The sequence below is a fragment of the Tiliqua scincoides genome, chromosome 1, assembly GCF_035046505.1.
Source record: "Tiliqua scincoides isolate rTilSci1 chromosome 1, rTilSci1.hap2, whole genome shotgun sequence".
Taxonomy (NCBI): Eukaryota; Metazoa; Chordata; class Lepidosauria; order Squamata; family Scincidae; genus Tiliqua; species Tiliqua scincoides.
This window is the reverse complement of record NC_089821.1, coordinates 38,242,614-38,261,872: the sequence shown is the minus strand read 5'-3', so window position 1 is coordinate 38,261,872 and position 19,259 is coordinate 38,242,614.

Sequence of the window (19,259 nt, the reverse complement as noted above, 5' to 3'; positions counted from 1 at the left end):
CCAAGAGCTCTTACCATATTTATTTGCTCTACAACTGCTTCTCTTGAGCAGACTCCTGAAACAAAGTGCGTTAGTAAATTGAAAATAGCAATTTTCTTTTCTTTTTCTGTAGCTTAACAACATTTAATGGAATCTTTACTCTCATAAGGAAAGGGCCCACAATTGTCTCTATTAGATTCATTTGACTGAATAATAACTGCAATGAAAAAGATTTGTTATATCAAAACATGGGTTAAAAAAAGGTATATATCCCTTATATGCCAGAGACAGTGGGAGAAAAACAGAAGGAAGATAGGAATGGTCAAGACAAATGACCTCAAGAATTGGCACATTTGCCTTAGCAAATGCTGCATATGTCTGGTAAAAGAACACAATAAAATGCCCTCTAAATATGATTTCTGCACAGGCATGCTGCCAGCTTTCCTCAAGCTATTTCCATTCACACTAATTTCTGATGGTGGTTGAAGCACTTCGTGAACATGATGTTTTGGTCTGTTCTGTACAGAAGGCTAAAAAATGGAACAAGAGGTGTGATGACGAGGTTGCCAATCGCCTCTATAAATCATGTCACAATTTCTCTTCAACTAAATCAGTGGTTCCCAAACTGTGGGTCGGGACCCACTGGTGGGTCATGACCTGATTGCTGGTGGGTCCCCAAAGGGTGAATCGGAAGATCAGATAACTAATTTCCTGAAGCTCAGAAGTTCATTCACCCATCAGTCAGTAAGTCCATCAGCCAGTTCATTAGTTCCTTAGTCCATTAATCCATCAGTTTAGTTCTCTCTCCTCCAAGCTCCAAGCTTTCTACTTTCTAAATCTCTCCAAGCTTCTTCCTTCTACACCCACCAAACTCTCCCTTCTTCAGGTGCTGCTTTTATCCCTTAATGATCTGGTTGCCTCTAGTGGCTGCAGCTGTGCAGCCTACCCACTGCTAGTTAGAGTCCTGGGGTTAACCCTATGCTTGTCTGCCAGAGCAAGGGACCACTGTTGAAGCCACACCCTATCTCCTTGAGGCATCTTGCACATTTCCATTATAGCTGTAAGACACATTGTGGCGGCTGGGTGGAGAGAGGCCCCAGTGGGGGCCAGTGCCAATTGGCGCTGGTCCTACATATGGCAGAAGGAGTGCTGCTGCTACCTACTGAGCAGTGGGAAGATGTTTTGGGGAGGGGGTGAAACTGGGTGGGGGGAGGACAGGTCAGAGGGTGGTTTAGGCCTGAGAGGGGGCAGGGATTATGGCAGAGGCTACCAGTGAATCCTATCCCCCCCTTGGAGCCCAACGTGGATCTTCTTGTGCCAGCTAAATAGCTGGTGCAGCTCCAAGTAGACCCATTGGGTTTACTGGGGCTCTACACGGGATAAGGGAATCATGCTTGCATTGTCACCAGGACATAGGATTAGAACCTAAAACATCCAACCGTTTCAAATGCTGAAGGTTTTTTTCTTTTGAAAAGTTGTTTTAAAATAAACTATTTTGGAAGCAGTATGACCTATTTTTTAAACCTGTAAGAACTTCTTGGTAGCTCTTCTAGGATTTTGAATCACAGCTTGAATCATTCACACTACCAGAGTGCATGTGAATATTAAGTACTCAGGACTGTGTGATGGAATGGTAATCCCATAGAGTCATATGAATAAGACACATGTCCTATGCCTCTTTATCTCCCTAACTATATGTGATCGCCTCCATTCTGACAACTGTGGGAGTGTGACCTAAACTGATATATAGTGATTTCTCTGTTTTATACGGAATGTGTATTTCAGATAGATCTTTTCAGCTTTGATTCTGCCACCCCTCCAAATGCCATAATCTCCTTTAAATCCTAGAAGAAGCCCGGCTAGTAATTTCAATCGGTTAATGCGAGTGCTTGCTAAGCCACAACATGGAAGACTGACACAAACACCAGAAATTTCTAACCAAATGACATCATTCACAAACACACCAGAGAACTCAAAGCAAATGGCATCTCACAGCCTCATTTGCTAGCACACAGATAAAGCACATAAATATTGCATGAAGGTTCTAAAACGAAGCTGGAGGCAGAAGATAAAAAGAGGGATTATGGCTCCACCTTTCCAACAGGAACTGGCGGGTGAGGATAGCAGGGTGTCACAAGTGCCTGTTCCTGCTTAGCAACACACATTTTCCTCCTCTGATTGAACATATGAAGCTTCTTTATGTTGTATTAGGCCACTGGTCCTTCTTGCTCAGTATTGTCTACTCTGCCTGAACCCAGGATCTTCTGAATGCAGAGTGTGTACTCTACCACTGAGCTATGGCAACTAGTGGGAAAAGTTAAGTTTTACAGGCATCCTCCTGTATCCACATGTTCCATATCTGTGGTTTCACATATCCCTGGTTCTCAAATCCCCCCCCCTCGCGCTCATGACTCACCTCTCTTCTTTTACTATGCCTTTGTTTGTGACCTTGAAGTCAGCTGCAAGAGCCTCTGTGAGCTTGGCAAATGGAGTTTGCCCCTGGTTGAGGGGGAGGGCACGGTTTGTGTGCCTGGGTTTGATGAGTTCATAACGCAAGTGTCGTCTGTGCCTCAGCTAAAGAACAAATGGCTAAGTGTGGCAGCCCTGCTATGCAAAAAAGAGCTTTTTCTTCCTTTTGCTTTGGAACAAGACACAGGAAGCAAACATTAAGAACCTAGATTATTGCTGCTGGGGGAACTACAGGAGGTGATAGTGAGAAGGCTAACAGGAAATTCTCTAGCACAGGGCTTCTCAAACTAGGGTATCGCGATGGCCCAGTCTCTCTTCCCCCTTAAGGAGCGGGGGCGGGGGGAGGCAGCGACGCAATCCCCAGGATCGTGTCGCTAAGGGGGACTGACGTGCACTTACCAGTCCCTGCAGCAGCCTCCCGGGGGTGCAGGGAGCCCTGAGCAACCCTCCGCGGGGCTCCCCAGGCTTCAAAAAGTGAAGACGGAGTGATCGCGCTCCACTTCTGGTTTTGCCGAGACGGGGTGTGATCGCTCCACTTTCACTTTCTGGGGGTGGAGAGCCCTGCGAAGGGTCATGCAGGGCACCCCGCACCCCTGGGAGGCTGCTGCAGGGACTGGTAAATGCATGCCAGTCCCTGTAGCCCCCTTAGTGATGTGATCCTGGGGGTCGTGACGCTGCCTTCCACCCACCCCACCCCCGCTGCCTTCCCCACTCCCCTGCAAAGACTTAGTGGCTCTCAAACTCTCCCAGACAGTTGGAGAACCACTGCTCTAGCAGCTAGGTTCTTACTGTCTGCTTTCTGCTCCCTGCTCCAAAGCAAATGGAAGGCAAATATCCCTTTTGAAAAGCATTTGCAAGGAAAAGAAGTGAGTCATGAGCGCAACCTGGGGAGGGGTTTCACACTATCCACATTTTGGGTATCCATGGTAGCAGCAGGAATCTCTCCCCCACAGAGAGAATCTCTCCTCCACAGAGAGTCCCCAGGGGACTCCTATATAATGATTGGTCAATCATTCACCTGGAGGTCTGCTGATGGAAGTTGAAAGTTGGCTAAAGAACAGGAAAAGCACCTGGGGGAAGGGGTTTACATACAATTTTTCTCTAGAGTGGCTACTATCTGCCCCCACTAATGCTCTGTTTCTACAATGGTAAGTAAGGTAGATATTGCAAAGGTGCCATAAGCCCTGTCATCCCAAGGAGAATAAATCCAGGCATCAATGACCTTGGAACTTCTCACCAGTTAAGGTAGTGAAAAAAACATCATAACAAAGCTTTACAACCTGAAATGTGCCTGAAATGAGAGGGATGCTCGCCTCTTCCAGCTCTAGTGCATGGCTGTGCTGCATTTTGTTTTGTCCTTCTCCAGGCACTGGAGGAGACAGCAGTGGCAGTAGAGAGGGAACAAACGTGATGGGACAAGACAACAGGGCTAATGTGCTTACTTAACACCTCAGCTATGAAGGCAAGAGTGGCTGTAAAAAAAGCTTGGGGAACCTTATTTTGATATTCCATCTATCTCCTGACTCAAAACCCAATCCTGTGCTCAGCGGCATGGCTCCGTGCTGCCAAGCACTGTCGCAAACATGCCATAAGGCACGTTTGCAAGGCTCACCGCCAGGCTCCCACCCATGCTAGCTGAGCGCCGGGTGGTGCTGGGCTAGTGTGGGGTGGTTGCCCAGCTTCTGTGGCTCGGCAGTCTCTTGGACCACCAAGCCACAGCACGGTAAGCAGGGGCGGGAACGGGGCAGGGAGGAGGTGTTCTGGGGAGGGGGAGGCCAGAGGGGTGGAGAGAGGATGGGGGGAGGCATGCCGGGGCAGGCTGGAGGCGTGCCGGGGGAAGGGAGGAAGGCGGGTCCACAGAGCTCCGCTCTGCAGGAACTAAGGCACTCGTGTAGGGCATGGTAAAGTGAGTAGCCCATGGTGGGCTGCTTACCTTACTTGGGGGAAGGGGACGAAAGTCCCCTTCTCCCAAGGTGCCTCCCATGGTAGCTTGGGAGGCGCAGGATCCAGCGGCAGCCTTTCTTGGTGCCACCAAGCCTGGGCGCCCTGGGCAGCTCAGGATTGGGCTGCCCAGCAATACACATGTAATGGTTTCCAACTCTAAGCAATTCATTTCCCTATATCTTGCTTAGTGCTGTGTACTTCTGCTGACAGCCATTTCAACATTTAACACATCTGTTAAACATGATCTTCCTTTCACACTCATTCAATTCTAATTAAACTTCCTCATTTTCCTGGCTGAGATCCTTTATAGGTCATTGTAAGCAATGTGTAGTATGCCCAAATGGAATTGTTGACATCTGTCTCCTTTTCGGACTGGGGGGGGGGGGAGGGAAGAGGCTCTTGATATAATAAGGAAACATTTTCAAGGTTCTGTTCAGAAACACTGCTTCTTAAGGCTGCAATCCTATCCACACTTTCCTTAGAGTAAGCCCCACTGCACACAATGGTTCTTATTTCTGAGTAGACATGCATAGGGTTATGTTGTCAGTGAGCCTAGTCAAGCATTAAATCCATAGACTGCACTGCCAGAACTCAGGCCATTACTGCAAATGACACCGCAGACATGGCATTAGCTCCTCTGGATACCCCAGTAGTGGGAAATTGGCATGGGGTGGGCAGTGGGCAGAGAGGGGAAGGATCGGGGCAGTATCAGGGCTTCTGGGAAGTGCGTCAGGGAGGACAAGGGGCAGCAGCGATATGCTCTTCCGTGCCCAGTCTCATCACTCCAAAGAGCTGTTGCAGCTCCAAGTAAACCTATCAGGGACAATTGAGTAGGCAAGTCAATATTTTATTACTTACATCTGCTGCGTCCTGCAGGCCAGCCAAGGATAGGATTGGGGCCAAAGTCATGCTGCACGTTCTATCCCAATAGCTTGTGCCTTGGGCAGCTCCATGAGTTCATCATTTTTACAGATGCTAAGCTATCCATGGGATGTGCAACTTCTCCCCTCATTTTTATTTTCATGGTTATTTCTACATCATTGAAAAATGATCCTTCATTTTAGGAATATTTATAAGCAAATATGTAATTTTTGTATGGCAAGGATTTTTGTTTTTAGCTCACATGCCTGTTTAGCTTCTAGCACCACATTGTCCCACATTATTTTATGCATATTCTTCCACATTATTTTAAAGGCACAGTTTTCCTACATGGGTATCTTTGATTTTTTTCAAGAATTGCTTGCACCCATTCTGCCCCTTTTATTCCTTGATGCCAGTTCTGCTTCTCGCACTCTCTGTTCCCTTCCCTATCAACCTTTGCCTCATTTTCAATCTTTCTTCTGCCAGCGAAAACCACTGGTGCACTATTGCCCAGGCTCCCCAAAAAAAACCTGGAGTCATGCCCACATTGTTGAATCAGACTGCAGATTCCTTGAAAAGCCTTAACTTTCTGTCGGAATATGCCGCTTAATGAAACTTTTCAAATAAAGGCGTAGCAGGAATCCTGACAGGAGGTGCTTTTGTGGGCTGAATAATACACATATCGAAGGCAATTGCTCATGAAAAGCGAGCAGTAGCACATGGCTGTGCCACTCAAGGTTAACACCTAATGGCAAGGTTTAGTTCTGACACTATTGCAAGTGCATATAGAAAGAGTGACTCATAAACCAAGCAGAAGTGCAGTCCTTGAGCACATCAGGTCAAACGGGGCTTTGTCCTCAAAAAGTATGCCAATCATTTAGATATATGCTATTGAAATGTGAACAAAACCTGGGGAAAAAAAATCAAACCTTCAGCTTCCATATAACAAAGGTTTAGTGCTAGGCAATAACATGTCCAAAACAAAAGATTGCCTCTCACCTTCCTAATAAGCATACACTGGAATACATATCGTACATTTAGAGAAGTCCTTCCGGAGAGGCAAGTGTGGACAGGGCAATCTACCTTAGATGCCTTCCTTAACAAGAACTACATAGAAATCCTTCTATCATTTCCAAGAATCAATCACAACCTGGCTCATCCTCCTGAGAGTAGTTCCTCTCATCATCCTCAACCACTGCCATGTAAAAGGAGGGATGGCAGTGGGGGGAGGGTCAAATTATGCACTAGGCACTAACCTAATGCACTGATGAGTACAGTGCTGTGAACACATCTACATTAACACAGTATACAGTGATGCATTGGGTTCCTTTATTGGGAGAAAGGTGGGATAAAAATATGATAAATAAAATAAATAGAATATAATTAAATAAATGAATAAAATAAATAGAATAAATAGATAAATAAATAGATAGATAAATAAAATAAATAGAATAGGAATAGAATAGAATATCCTCTAGCACCATTTCACACAGCACTCTGTTTACTAGGAACACATCTGCAACAATGAAAGAGGGCTATATTAAAGGATGGTTCTAGGCCTTCGGGAACAATGGAATACTAATATGTAGTCCCCCCACTTAAAACACTGACCAGCTTGTTGTTGTGTGGTGCTACTGCTCAGGCATTTACTAAATTAAACATCGTGCCTTCTGGCTTTTCATTGATTTGCAGCACAGTCTTGTGCATGTCTCCTCCAAAGGAAGTTCTACGGTGTTCACTGGAACTTACTTCTGAGAAGACATGTATAGGGCTGTGCTGTTAAGTGTGCAAACTCTTGTGCAAATCAGCACTTTCCCCAGGATTCTGCACTTTTCAGAGACTCACAAAATACATGGGAACATTCTCAGTAGTGTAACCTGTAGTATAGCGGTTGCCAAAGTTTTTAGCACCAGGATCCACTTTTTAAAATGTCACTGTATTGGGACCCATTGAGGTTTATCAGACTTTATAAAAAGGAGATAGATTAAAAAATTATTTAATTATTTATTTATTTGTAAGTAATAATAACCACAAAAAAGAACTTCGGACTTTATCTCTCTATAGTTACACATCCTTGTAAATTGCAGGAGCGCAGTTCCTTGCAAGACAGTTAGCTACCTTGCAAACTGCAGGAGCTAAGCTCTTTGCAGAGTAATTAGCAGCTCCCCTATCTGATTTTTCAATAGCCTCAAGGTATGAGGCAATTAATTATCTGATCTTCCATCACCTTTTGGTGACCCACCAAAAATCAGGTTGTAATCCAGCAGTAGGTCTTGACCCACAGTCTGGGAACCACTACATGTAGCATAAAAGTCTATAAAACAAACCTACAGAGAGGGGACTATAGCTTAGTGATAGAACATATGCTTTGCATGCAAAAGACCCTAGGTTACATCCCTGCTATCTCCTGGTAGTGCTGGGAAAGAGCTCTGACTAAAACTCAGGAACACCACTACTGTTCAGCATAGAGAGCATAAAGTTAGATGCAACTGCAGTATATTTATACTAAGGCAGCTCCATATGTTCTCAGCAGTTGTATTTCTTTCTTAGTGGAAAGATTGGAAGAATGTGCAGAATTCCAGGGTCTGTTTCTGTGTAATGTTCATCATTATTCATTTGCAAAGCACTTTTAACCAGTTAATCCTGTATAATTTTGAACATAACTACTTAAGAGAGGTCAAGGCTATTCCCATTTTACGGAATAGCAATCATAATCCAGACAGAGGCAGAACTGTCCGTAAACCACGTTAGTGCTGACTCAGGAATCAGCTGGGCTGGTGTGACGGCCTGCTTCCTGCTCCCGAAAGCCAGATCCGGCCCCAAATTGGGTAGGTTTGTGCCAGCTGGAGCAAGCCAGCGCAGGGAGTGGGAGAGCGTAGCGGGAGGGCAAAATGGAAGGGGTGAGGGGTTTTATGGGTGGGAGGAGGGCAGAATGGGGGGGGTGGATCAGGCCTGGGAAGGGGGTTAGATCAGCCATGTCATCGCAGGCCACATCATAACCCCCACTCTTGGGCTCAGCACCATTACATGGGCTGCTTGGATTTGCAGAAAAATAACTGGCACAGATCCATGTAGCCCCATGGGATGGTTGGGGCAAAACACAGAGTAAGGGGAAAAATACCCTCTTACCCCCAAGGTGACGTCCAGCCTGCACCTAACCTGTGCTGGATACAACTCAGGTAGTGGCGTCATAGATCAGCGCATCACACCTATGATGGACCTCTTCCCATGCAGTGGGCAGGGCAATGCCCCAAGCAATGGGCGTGGTGATGTACCATTGTCCCACCTAACTGGTTTTTTGGCTATAATGTTTGATAGAATGGGGATATTTCAAGGGGGTTTGTTTCACTGCATTCTGTATGTAATTATGCATCGATTGATGTATAACATGATGGTATTATTCAAAAATAAGAAGATTTTAAAAATTTTTGACCTGTAGTGGTGTCATTCCCCCTGTGCATGTCACCTGGTGCAGCCCACACACACACTCACACACACACACACACCCCAGCAACTCCACTGAGCGAAGGCTACTCGACCTGGCTGTTCCAGCACAAGTTGGTATTGCGCTCTGTCTTCACTCGTAGAGTTTGCATATATTCTGTTGCACAATTTGTTGTGTTTATCCAGAATAAAAGGGTCATATTTCCAACTTCTATTGTCTTACATAAAAAGAACACACTGTTTAGAAGTATGTGTGAACTCCTTAACCCAAGGCTCAACATGAGCTATTTATAGACTTCTCACCTACAGGCTCTTCCTTTTATCATTGAAAAATAAAACCCAATCATTATTTGATTTTAAATATGCAACTCAGGGCGCAATCCCTATGTCAGTGCTTTCCAGCACTTACTTAAGGGCAATGCAGCTCTGAGGTAAGGGAACAAACATTCCCTTATTTTGAGGAGGCCTCCATGAGTGATACCCAACTGCAGGATGCAGCACATGTCCCATTGGGACCGCTATGCCAGTGCTGGAAAGCACTGACATAAGGGGTTAGGATTGCGCCCTCAGTCCCTCAGTATCCGTGGCTTACGATTATGCTTAATGATGCATTTTAACATTGTCAAGACTTCACCAATGCTTATGTCCTGCACTCACAAACCCTGCAATTTACTGTCAATCCTCATTTCATACTGGCTCTAGAAATCTGAAGCTCTGAGTGTGATGAAGCAGTTACAGAAAATAAAGAATTAAAAGTCACCATGATCTTTAAAAATAGTCCAACCAAATATGTATGATATCACTTGCAGGTACTGGGGAGGGGAAGATGGCTGCCAAAGAGGAACCCTTATAAAATGGCAATTCTGTTGTGCTTTCATGAAATTGAGGCAACACTCCCCCTATTCACCGACCATTGCATAAACACATGATGAAAACCAGAAATTAGTGTTACAAAGCTGCGGAGATTATGTCTAATTGTTACTGAAATCTAAATAAGTGATTTCATGCACAAGAGGTCAGAATTTTTTTTACCTTCTTTTCCGTTTATTTTCCCCCCTCTATTGTAAGGATTTGTGGTGCCTAATGAACAGTATGAGTGCTATACAAAGACCTTGAACACATGAGAAAGTCCACAGTATTAGTTTATGACCTGCTTTCTTTTTATTGAAAAATAAAAAGGAATAGGTTTGATTTTCCCCTTCTCTCTACAGAAAGGTGATAAACACAATACTCATCTATATAAAAACTTGAGTTCGCTCTCAAAAGCGATGGAGTAAGTCTATGTAGTTTTAAATCAACCTGTCAAGAAACATGCTTTCACAAACATTTTTTGCATATCCCAATGGGAGTCTTAAAATAACCCCTTATTATAAATCTAGAGACTTGGTTGTCACTCACCAATTCCTTTGTCGCACACTTCATATAAATGAAAACATGTTCCTTAGGACAATTATGAAGAAGTGGAATCCTGTCATGTTTGTTCTTTCCAACCATCTGGACTGTCATATGAAAAAGAAACTCATGCAGCAGTCCCCTCCCCCCAACATGGATATAAAATGTAAGCACTTCTGCATAGCACATAGACATCTTGTCGTGAAAGTTAAACCAGTTCCCCACTTTCATATTAAGATTCTAGAAACAAGGAAGAGGGAGCTTGCTTGCCCAGCTTGCCCAGTTATCACTGCTAACCTGACCAGAAGCAATGCTAAAACCATCTGATTTAGAGATATCTTGTATGCATAGACTGCAATTCCATGAAGTTCATTGGAATCCATATGTGCCAAAGAGTATATTTAGATCTGCTTCTGTTTGTACAGCTTATACACTTCATTCCTGTCTCCATTAGACCTCAAGTCCACAATGGGTCAGTTACCATATGTTATGAACTCAAAGATTTGGCCTTGTATTCCTTACAACCAAGTTTTCAACAAAGGAGGAAATAACAGTTTAAAAAGTGAGACCAGTAGAGAAGCCTCTTTCACAAGACAGAAAGGTCACAGCTGCTTCCAGGTTCCAAGGGGCCAATAGAATTTCATTGCCATTCATGGGCTTCCTCCTACCGGAGTGGGCCTTAGAAGTGTCATTCTGCCCTCAACACATGAAAGTTATGGTCATGGAAGTAGTTTGAGGGGTCAGCAGTGGGTCTTTCTGAGCACCCTCAGCAGCTGTCCAACAATGTCCATCTCTGATACCAGCATGGTGAAGCCATTAAAACTTCTTGTGTCGGGCTTCATTTCTGGTCTCAGCATCAAGGAGATTCTCCTGTTGATTCTACTCATTGACATAGAGCTGCCCTGTTCTGATTTTACTCATTTAGTTTCTGTTTTTTCCTTCCATCCTGCTTTCTTCCCAGCCTCTAGCTTCTCTGGTATGGCCGAAGCAGAGCTTTGATTTAAGAAATTTCTGTATCATATTGCTTTCCTTGTCTATGCTTTGATCTAAATAATAAATTTTCCATTAACAACACAAACAAGGATTAGACAATTTCCTCTATTAGCAATGATGGTTTAAATGGAACATCCTGGTTCCATGTTTCATTGTTTCATGAATAGCAGTTGGTGGTGGGCATGATTCTTCTTGCCCTACAATGGGTTTCAGTAATGGGAATTCGCAAGATCCCTTGTGGAGATAGGGTTCGGTGTCAACAGTGGTCCATTGCTCTGACATGTCTGGGAAGCATGAGGTTAACACCAGGACCTTAGTGAATGTGCTGCACAGCTGTAGCCACTTGGAGGAAACAAGGCCCCTAGAGGAAGGAAAGTGTGTGGGTATAGAAGGAAGGAGCTTGGAAGGACTGAGATTGCAGATGGAAGGGGCTTGGAGGAAAGAGAACTGACTGGTAGGTGGTCTGCCTGACTGATGAACTGACTGAACAGAGACTGTGGGAGACTGCTGGAACAAAGACTGCTGAAGATGCTGGAGACTAGTGTGTGGCTACCACACCCAAGAGCTGCTGAGAACCAAGGTTTTGCTGCAGTGGCTGGAGAAGTTGCTGGTGGGAGAGGGAAGGAAGGAAGGATGACCTCTGCAGGTTGAACAGGCAAGCCACCCTGGTGGTGGGCTCCAGCAATGCTGCACCACAGAACTAGGGCCATTGTTGGTGAAAGAAGGTGAACTAATTAGCTTAAAGTGGGTATAAGTTCTGTGGGTGAAGCTTGGAATGGGAATTTGGAAAAACAGATTCCCAGAAGCACCTGGCTGGCCATTGTTGAAAAGGAGATGCTGGGCTATAAAAAGCCTTGGATTGATGCAGCAGCGTGCTGGAGAGCTGTGAGTTGGCAGAATATGATGCATTTGGGTCTGCAGTTACTCTCTCTGAGAACTGGGCAGGAGAAGAGGCTGAGCTGTAGGCTTTCAGACTGCTTTATTCCAGGAGGCGTTGTTTGTTTAGATATGTACATATAATGTGTATTATAAAGACATCATAAGACTCTAACACTCTCAATCATCTAAGGAAAACTCAAAGCAGCCTTGTTGCCCGGGACCTCTCACCTCTCTGGTGAGGAGCGCATAATGGCAAGCAGTGGTCATAGATTGTAAGGCATCAGGTAGTTCCTTATCTTAGCACTTCAAAGGAACTATAGTTGTTCCAGAAATAATCAGCTCAGACCAGAGGACTCAGATGTGAGAGTTTGAGGGCACTTAAGTCTCTGATGAATTATGGCTCCCAGAATTGTGTTTCTGTATTGAAAGAGAAGCCGCAAGACTTCCAATGCTTCAAGCCGAACTCCCGCTTTGCAAAGGGCTGACAACACAGCTCAAAGTTAATGCCTGAGATGCAGCTTCGACTGCAAATTTTCTCCCTCTGGTGAATGTAAATGCCGTCTTTGCAGGTCTTTTTCATATCCTTTCTTTGGTCTCATTTAAACAGGTTTTGAATGATCTTAACTCTGTTTGGAGGGAGCCAAAGATTTCAAGCCACTTGGTTTAATCAATAGTTGTTATTGTTGCTGCTGGAAAAAGAACAAAACACATCTTTTTTATTAAGCTTAAAGCATAAAAAAGGAAGTGATTTTTTTTTTTCAGTTGGCCCTCCTGCAGCCTGAAATGAGTGACTAAGTATATTCTTTCAGTAAAAGCAATTGCACCTCTGGTGGATACACACAGAGGTAATGAGTAGAGCAGTCATGAAATTATCAAGTATTACCCTACAAATCCCCCTGGGGGCTGGGGCTAAGAATAGGCCCTCAGTTTGGCTGTACTTGTCGTAAGAGGCGACTAAACAGCCACCGGGTAGATGGGACTCGTCAGCCTAGGAAGGCAGCTCATCTAAGAGAAGGAAACTCTGACCTCAAACCTCCACTGCCTTGTGGCTACATCCAGTTCTGGAAAAGGCTTCAGGAGTCAACCTCGAGGCAAAATCAGGAGCCGGAGTCCCTTAGGCAGTTCATGGCTGAACACAGTCACGTTCTGGCAACTCCTGCGACGCCGCTGGAACCAACCGTATTGGCTTCTGCCTTTCCATTGGACCATTCCAGCGACGTGGAGAGGGGGGATTTGCTGCATGGGTAACAGCCTATCCTCCATACCTTCTTTACCCAGGCTTCGCGCACTGGAGAGGACACTCCAACTTCGCCATACGGCGTCGGCACAACACGGGAAGCAGCAGTTTACCGGTTATAAGTCTTTGCTCGATTGGCGTAGAGCATGACGCCAGGGGCTGCTTCCGACGGTGGGAGAGATCATTGCATCTCATTGGGCAGCTACCGCCCGCCTTAAGCTGGGCAGTCCCCAGCCAGTAAGGTGTTGCCTCGCCACGGTCTGTTAACCTCATGGGGTGCGTGGGGTTTAGGGTGAAAACCGACAAGCGGATCGACAACTCTGCACCATGCAACAGAAAACAGAAAACTACTGCCCTAAAGCTGGGCACCTGGAACGTTAGGACAATGACACCTGGCTTCTCTGATGACCTGCAAGAAATAGACGACGCACGCAAAACAGCTGTCATCGACATGGAGCTGAGCAGACTGCAGATGGACATCGTCGCCCTTCAAGAGACTAGGCTGCCAGATTCCGGATCTGTCAAGGAGAGAAATTTCTCATTTTTCTGGCAGGGAAAACCACCAAACGAAACCAGGGAACATGGCGTTGGCTTTGCGGTCAGAAATACCCTGCTGAAATCCATCATCCCACCTACTGTGGGAAGTGAAAGAATTTTGTCCCTGCAGCTCCAGTCATCAGCAGGACCTATCACTCTCATCAGTGCTTATGCACCGACTCTGTCGTCTCCAGCAGAAGCCAAAGACAAATTCTATGATGACCTGGCCACCACTGTCAAGAAAATCCCTGTAAAAGAGCCATTGTTCATCCTCGGCGATTTCAACGCTAGAGTTGGTGCTGATAACAGTTCATGGCCCACTTGCTTAGGTCAGTTTGGCACTGGGAGGATGAACGAAAATGGCCAACGCCTGCTAGAGTTTTGCTGTCATCACGGTCTCTGTGTCAGCAACACGTTCTTCAACACAAAGCCCCAACATAGAGTCTCTTGGAGACATCCAAGATCAAAGCACTGGCACCAGCTCGACCTGATCCTCACCAGACGCTCCAGCCTTCCCAGCATCAAGATCACACGCAGTTATCATGGTGCTGCCTGCGACACTGACCACTCCCTGGTGTGCAGCAGAGTGAAACTGCAAACAAAGCGACTGTATCACACGAAAAAGGAAGGAAGACCTCGCATTGATACCAGCAAGACCCGGGATCAGAGAAAAGTGGAGGAATTTGCACAAGCGCTTGAGGAATCTCTTCCAGGCCCGGCCGACACAAACGCATCCAACAGATGGGAACATTTCAAGAATACCGTTTACAACACCGCCTTGTCCATATTCGGCAAGAAGACCAACAAGGCGGCAGACTGGTTTGAAGCCCACTCTGAGGAGTTGACACCAGTCATTGAGGAAAAGAGGAGAGCTCAAGCAGCATACAAGGTCTGTCCCAGTGAGCGCAACCTGCAGGTCCTCCGAACTGCTCGAAGCAAAGTCCAACAGACTGCCAGGAGATGTGCTAACGACTACTGGCTCCAGCTCTGTTCCGAGATACAGATAGCAGCTGACACGGGCAACATCAAGGGGATGTATGATGGTATCAAGCAGGCCCTAGGTCCAACACAGAAGAAAATTGCCCCTCTGAAGTCTGCCACAGGCGAGGTCATCCAGGATCGGGCGCAGCAGATGGAACGCTGGGTGCAGCACTACTCTGAGCTATATTCCAGAGAAAATGTAGTCACCGAAGAAGCACTGAACAACATTGAGTGCCTGCCTGTGCTGGAAGAGCTTGACAGTGAACCAACCCTAGAAGAACTTCACGTGGCCCTGGACTCCCTTGCCTTTGGCAAGGCACCTGGAAAAGACAGCATCCCTGCTGAAGTCCTAAAATGCTGCAAAGAGATCATCGTCACTGAGCTGCATGAAATCCTCTGTCTCTGCTGGAGAGAAGGTGGAGTACCTCAAGACATGAGGGATGCAAACATCATCACGCTGTACAAGAACAAAGGTGACAGGGGTGACTGCAACAACTACCGCGGCATCTCTCTCCTTAGCGTTGTAGGAAAGCTGTTTGCCCGAGTTGTACTAAAGAGGCTCCAGGTACTTGCAGAGAGCGTCTATCCAGAATCGCAGTGTGGATTCCGAGCCAACAGGTCCACCACTGATATGGTATTCTCCCTTAGACAACTGCAGGAGAAATGCAGGGAACAACGACAGCCACTCTTTATAGCCTTCATAGATCTCACAAAGGCTTTTGACCTGGTCAGCAGAGACGGCCTCTTCAAGATTCTCCCCAAGATTGGATGTCCACCCAGGCTCCTCAGCATCATCAGATCCTTCCACAAGGACATGAAGGGCACTGTTGTCTTCGATGGCTCCACATCAGACCCTTTTGACATCCGAAGCGGAGTGAAGCAGGGCTGTGTTCTTGCACCAACCTTGTTTGGGATTTTCTTCGCTGTCCTGCTGAAGCAGGCCTTTGGAACTGCAACAGAAGGCATCTATCTCCGGACCAGATCAGACGGAAAGCTCTTCAACCTCTCCAGACTGAGAGCAAAATCCAAAGTCCAGCTGAAATGTCTGCGTGACTTCCTCTTTGCCGACGATGCAGCTGTCACTACCCACTCTGCCAAAGATCTCCAGCAGCTCATGGATCGTTTTAGCAAGGCCTGCCAAGATTTTGGACTGACAATCAGCCTGAAGAAAACACAGGTCATGGTTCAGGATGTGGACTCACCTCCCTGCATTACAATCTCTGAGCATGAACTGGAGGTTGTCCATGACTTTGTGTACCTTGGCTCAACGATCTCCGACACTCATTCTCTCGATGCCGAGCTAAACAGGCGCATCGGTAAAGCAGCTACCACGTTTTCCAGACTCACAAAGAGAGTCTGGTCCAACAAGAAGCTGACGGAACATACCAAGATCCAGGTCTACAGAGCTTGCGTCCTGAGTACACTTCTGTACTGCAGCGAGTCATGGACTCTTCACTCACAACAGGAGAGGAAACTGAGCGCTTTCCACATGCGCTGCCTCCGACGCATCCTCGGCATCACCTGGCAGGACAAAGTTCCAAACAACACAGTCCTGGAACGTGCTGGAATCCCTAGCATGTATTCACTGCTGAAACAGAGACGCCTGCGTTGGCTTGGTCATGTCGTGAGAATGAATGATGGCCGGATCCCAAAGGATCTCCTCTATGGAGAACTCGTGCAAGGAAAGCGCCCTACAGGTAGACCACAGCTGCGATACAAGGACATCTGCAAGAGGGATCTGAAGGCCTTAGGGATGGACCTCAACAAGTGGGAAACCCTGGCCTCTGAGCGGCCCGCTTGGAGGCAGGCTGTGCAGCATGGCCTTTCCCAGTTTGAAGAGACACTTTGCCAACAGTCTGAGGCAAAGAGGCAAAGAAGGAAGGCCCATAGCCAGGGAGACAGACCAGGGACAGACTGCACTTGCTCCCGGTGTGGAAGGGATTGTCACTCCCGGATTGGCCTTTTCAGCCACACTAGACGCTGTGCCAGAACCACCTTTCAGAGCGCGATACCATAGTCTTTCGAGACTGAAGGTTGCCAATACATACCCTACAAAACTTGTTGGCTTCGTACCAACTTAGTAGTAATGGGGAGGGGGGAATCAAGATTTGTTTGTTTCTCAGCAAATAAATGGTGCCATCATAGAAGAAAAGAGATAGATGAGAAGATGAAGAGGGATGCTAGTGATAATATACCCTGGGAATGGTTGCATTTCACATAGAAATGCAAATTGAAAAAAACCTCTTGCGTTTTCTCCAAAGCAGTGGAACATTAGTAGGAATTCACCATCCAGATTTTATTGTGCCTGATGGACTGACTCTTTGAGTACTAACATAAGATTAAAAATTAAAGCCTGGCATGGATTTACACAAACAACCAATGAGAACCATCTATAAGAAAGCCAAGATGGCAGAAAATCTCTCCATATCATTTGCATGTAGACTACATTTTCTCACTAATGTTATAATTCAATTTCAGTTTCTTTAATAGGGGGCATTTGTTGCACAATAAAAGGTCAAAATGTTGTTTTGAAAAGGAGTCAGACGTAATGAGCCAGTGCAGGTCATTCCAATTTAAATCTTTTTTTAAAAAATGTGCTTTATCCTTGATTTCAACTTCTCTGCCCTTGAGCTGGGTGGAAGCGATGTTGTCACATAGCCTTGCATCCCTAACGCAACAGGTCTCGTTGTGATGACAGCAGGACAAGATTGAATCAGCACACAGGGAGAGTGTGATCACACAGAGACACTGCCCCACAAATATTCAGCAAAACTTGTGAAAATTATGTCCATAAAGAACACATACATAGTGAACCTGTATCTGTACACTTTATATGATCATAGGCTCTTTCATCAGTTAAGCAGAACGTATGTAGAGAGCAACAGAGCCTATCCTGTAGCACTGCCATGGGATTTCACTGCTTGGAGAAGTGGAGTGAATAAGAGTATTTTGGATCAGAGCACCCAATCATGTGTGGTGTTGCCAAAATTTATTGCCCCTCCAGACAATTTTAGCATAGATGACCCAAGGTAGACCAAGACAACAAGACCACACCAAGGTAAAATACAATAATAATTTATTAAAACAGAGCCCCCAAAATAGCAGGAAAGAAGGTAAGTTAAGCAGGAAAATATCACATAAGACAATACCCAAGTTTTTCCCCTGGACGAGTGAGGGAAGAAGGCAGGGGGAAGAGGTGGTTTTTAGCCATCCAGGAGAAATGGCATGGCTCCAGCAGGCTCATTGGATGACTGGCCGCAATGGGACTACTTATGAGTAGAGCTGCAAAGGATTGGGTCATACTGGTAAGCCTCCCAGCTGTTGCTTGTGATCTTCCTCCTTCTGGCATCTTCTGTCCTCGCTCTCACACAGTTTGTCCCATCCCCACCCAGCTTGTTTACAGATGGGATGGAGATATCAGGGGAGTATTAAATGAGAACTCTGACACACACACACACACACACACACACACACACACACACCAGTAGCAACTCTTTTTTTTTTTTCCTACTGAAAACACTTGTGACTTGAGTCTTTTAGAGTCCCCAGAACGCTCTGGGCATTAGGAATGGTTTAGGAATGGTTTTCAAGACATTAAAGGGGGTGGAGACTTGGGTCAAGCTGCACTGGATTGATCTTGGAACCATTGGAATCATGTCTGCTAGTAGACCAAGCCAGATGAAATACCAGTGGCAAAACCCAGTTCAAAGTCAATGGTATGGACTGACTCTCTCAGATGTTAGCAGAGAGTCTGGAACTTCAGGGCTCTAAGCTCACAAACATAGGAACATAAGAACAGCCCCGCTGGATCAGGCCATAGGCCCATCTAGTTCAGCTTCCTGTATCTCACAGTGGCCCACCAAATGCCCCAGGGAGCACACCAGATAACAAGAGACCTCATCCTGGTGCCCTCCCCTGAATCTGGCATTCTGACATAGCCCGTTTCTAGAATCAGGAGATTGCATATACACATCATGGTTTGTAACCCGTAATGGATTTTTCCTCCAGAAATTTGTCCAATTCCCTTTTAAAGGCATCTAGGCCAGATGCCATCACCACATCCTGTGGCAAGGAGTTCCACAGACCAACCACAAAGCACAGAGCCTCACGCAACCCAGAACTAATAATAATAATAATTAATAATAATAATAACAGGTATTTATATACCGCCTTTCTTGGTCTTTATTCAAGACTTTATTCAAGGTGGTTTACATAGGCAGGCTTGTTTAAATCCCTTATTAAATAGGGATTTTTACAATTTCAAAGAAGGTTCTTTCTTTCAAGAACGACTACATTCAAGGTGTTTCATTCCGATCTGGCTTCACATTCTGGCCTCCATCCTCCCACGCTCAGAGCAGATGGAATAGCTCGGCTTCAGCTTGTCAGCTGCTCCAAGGTCGCACGGTGCCGGTGGCCTCGAACTGGTGACCTTGTGAATGTTATTTTCAGGCAGAAGGAGGCTCTACCCTCTAGACCAGACCTCCTGCCCAAAGAGCCCCGAGGGCCAGGAGCAGCCTGCTTTTGTAGCCAACTCTGCACACAC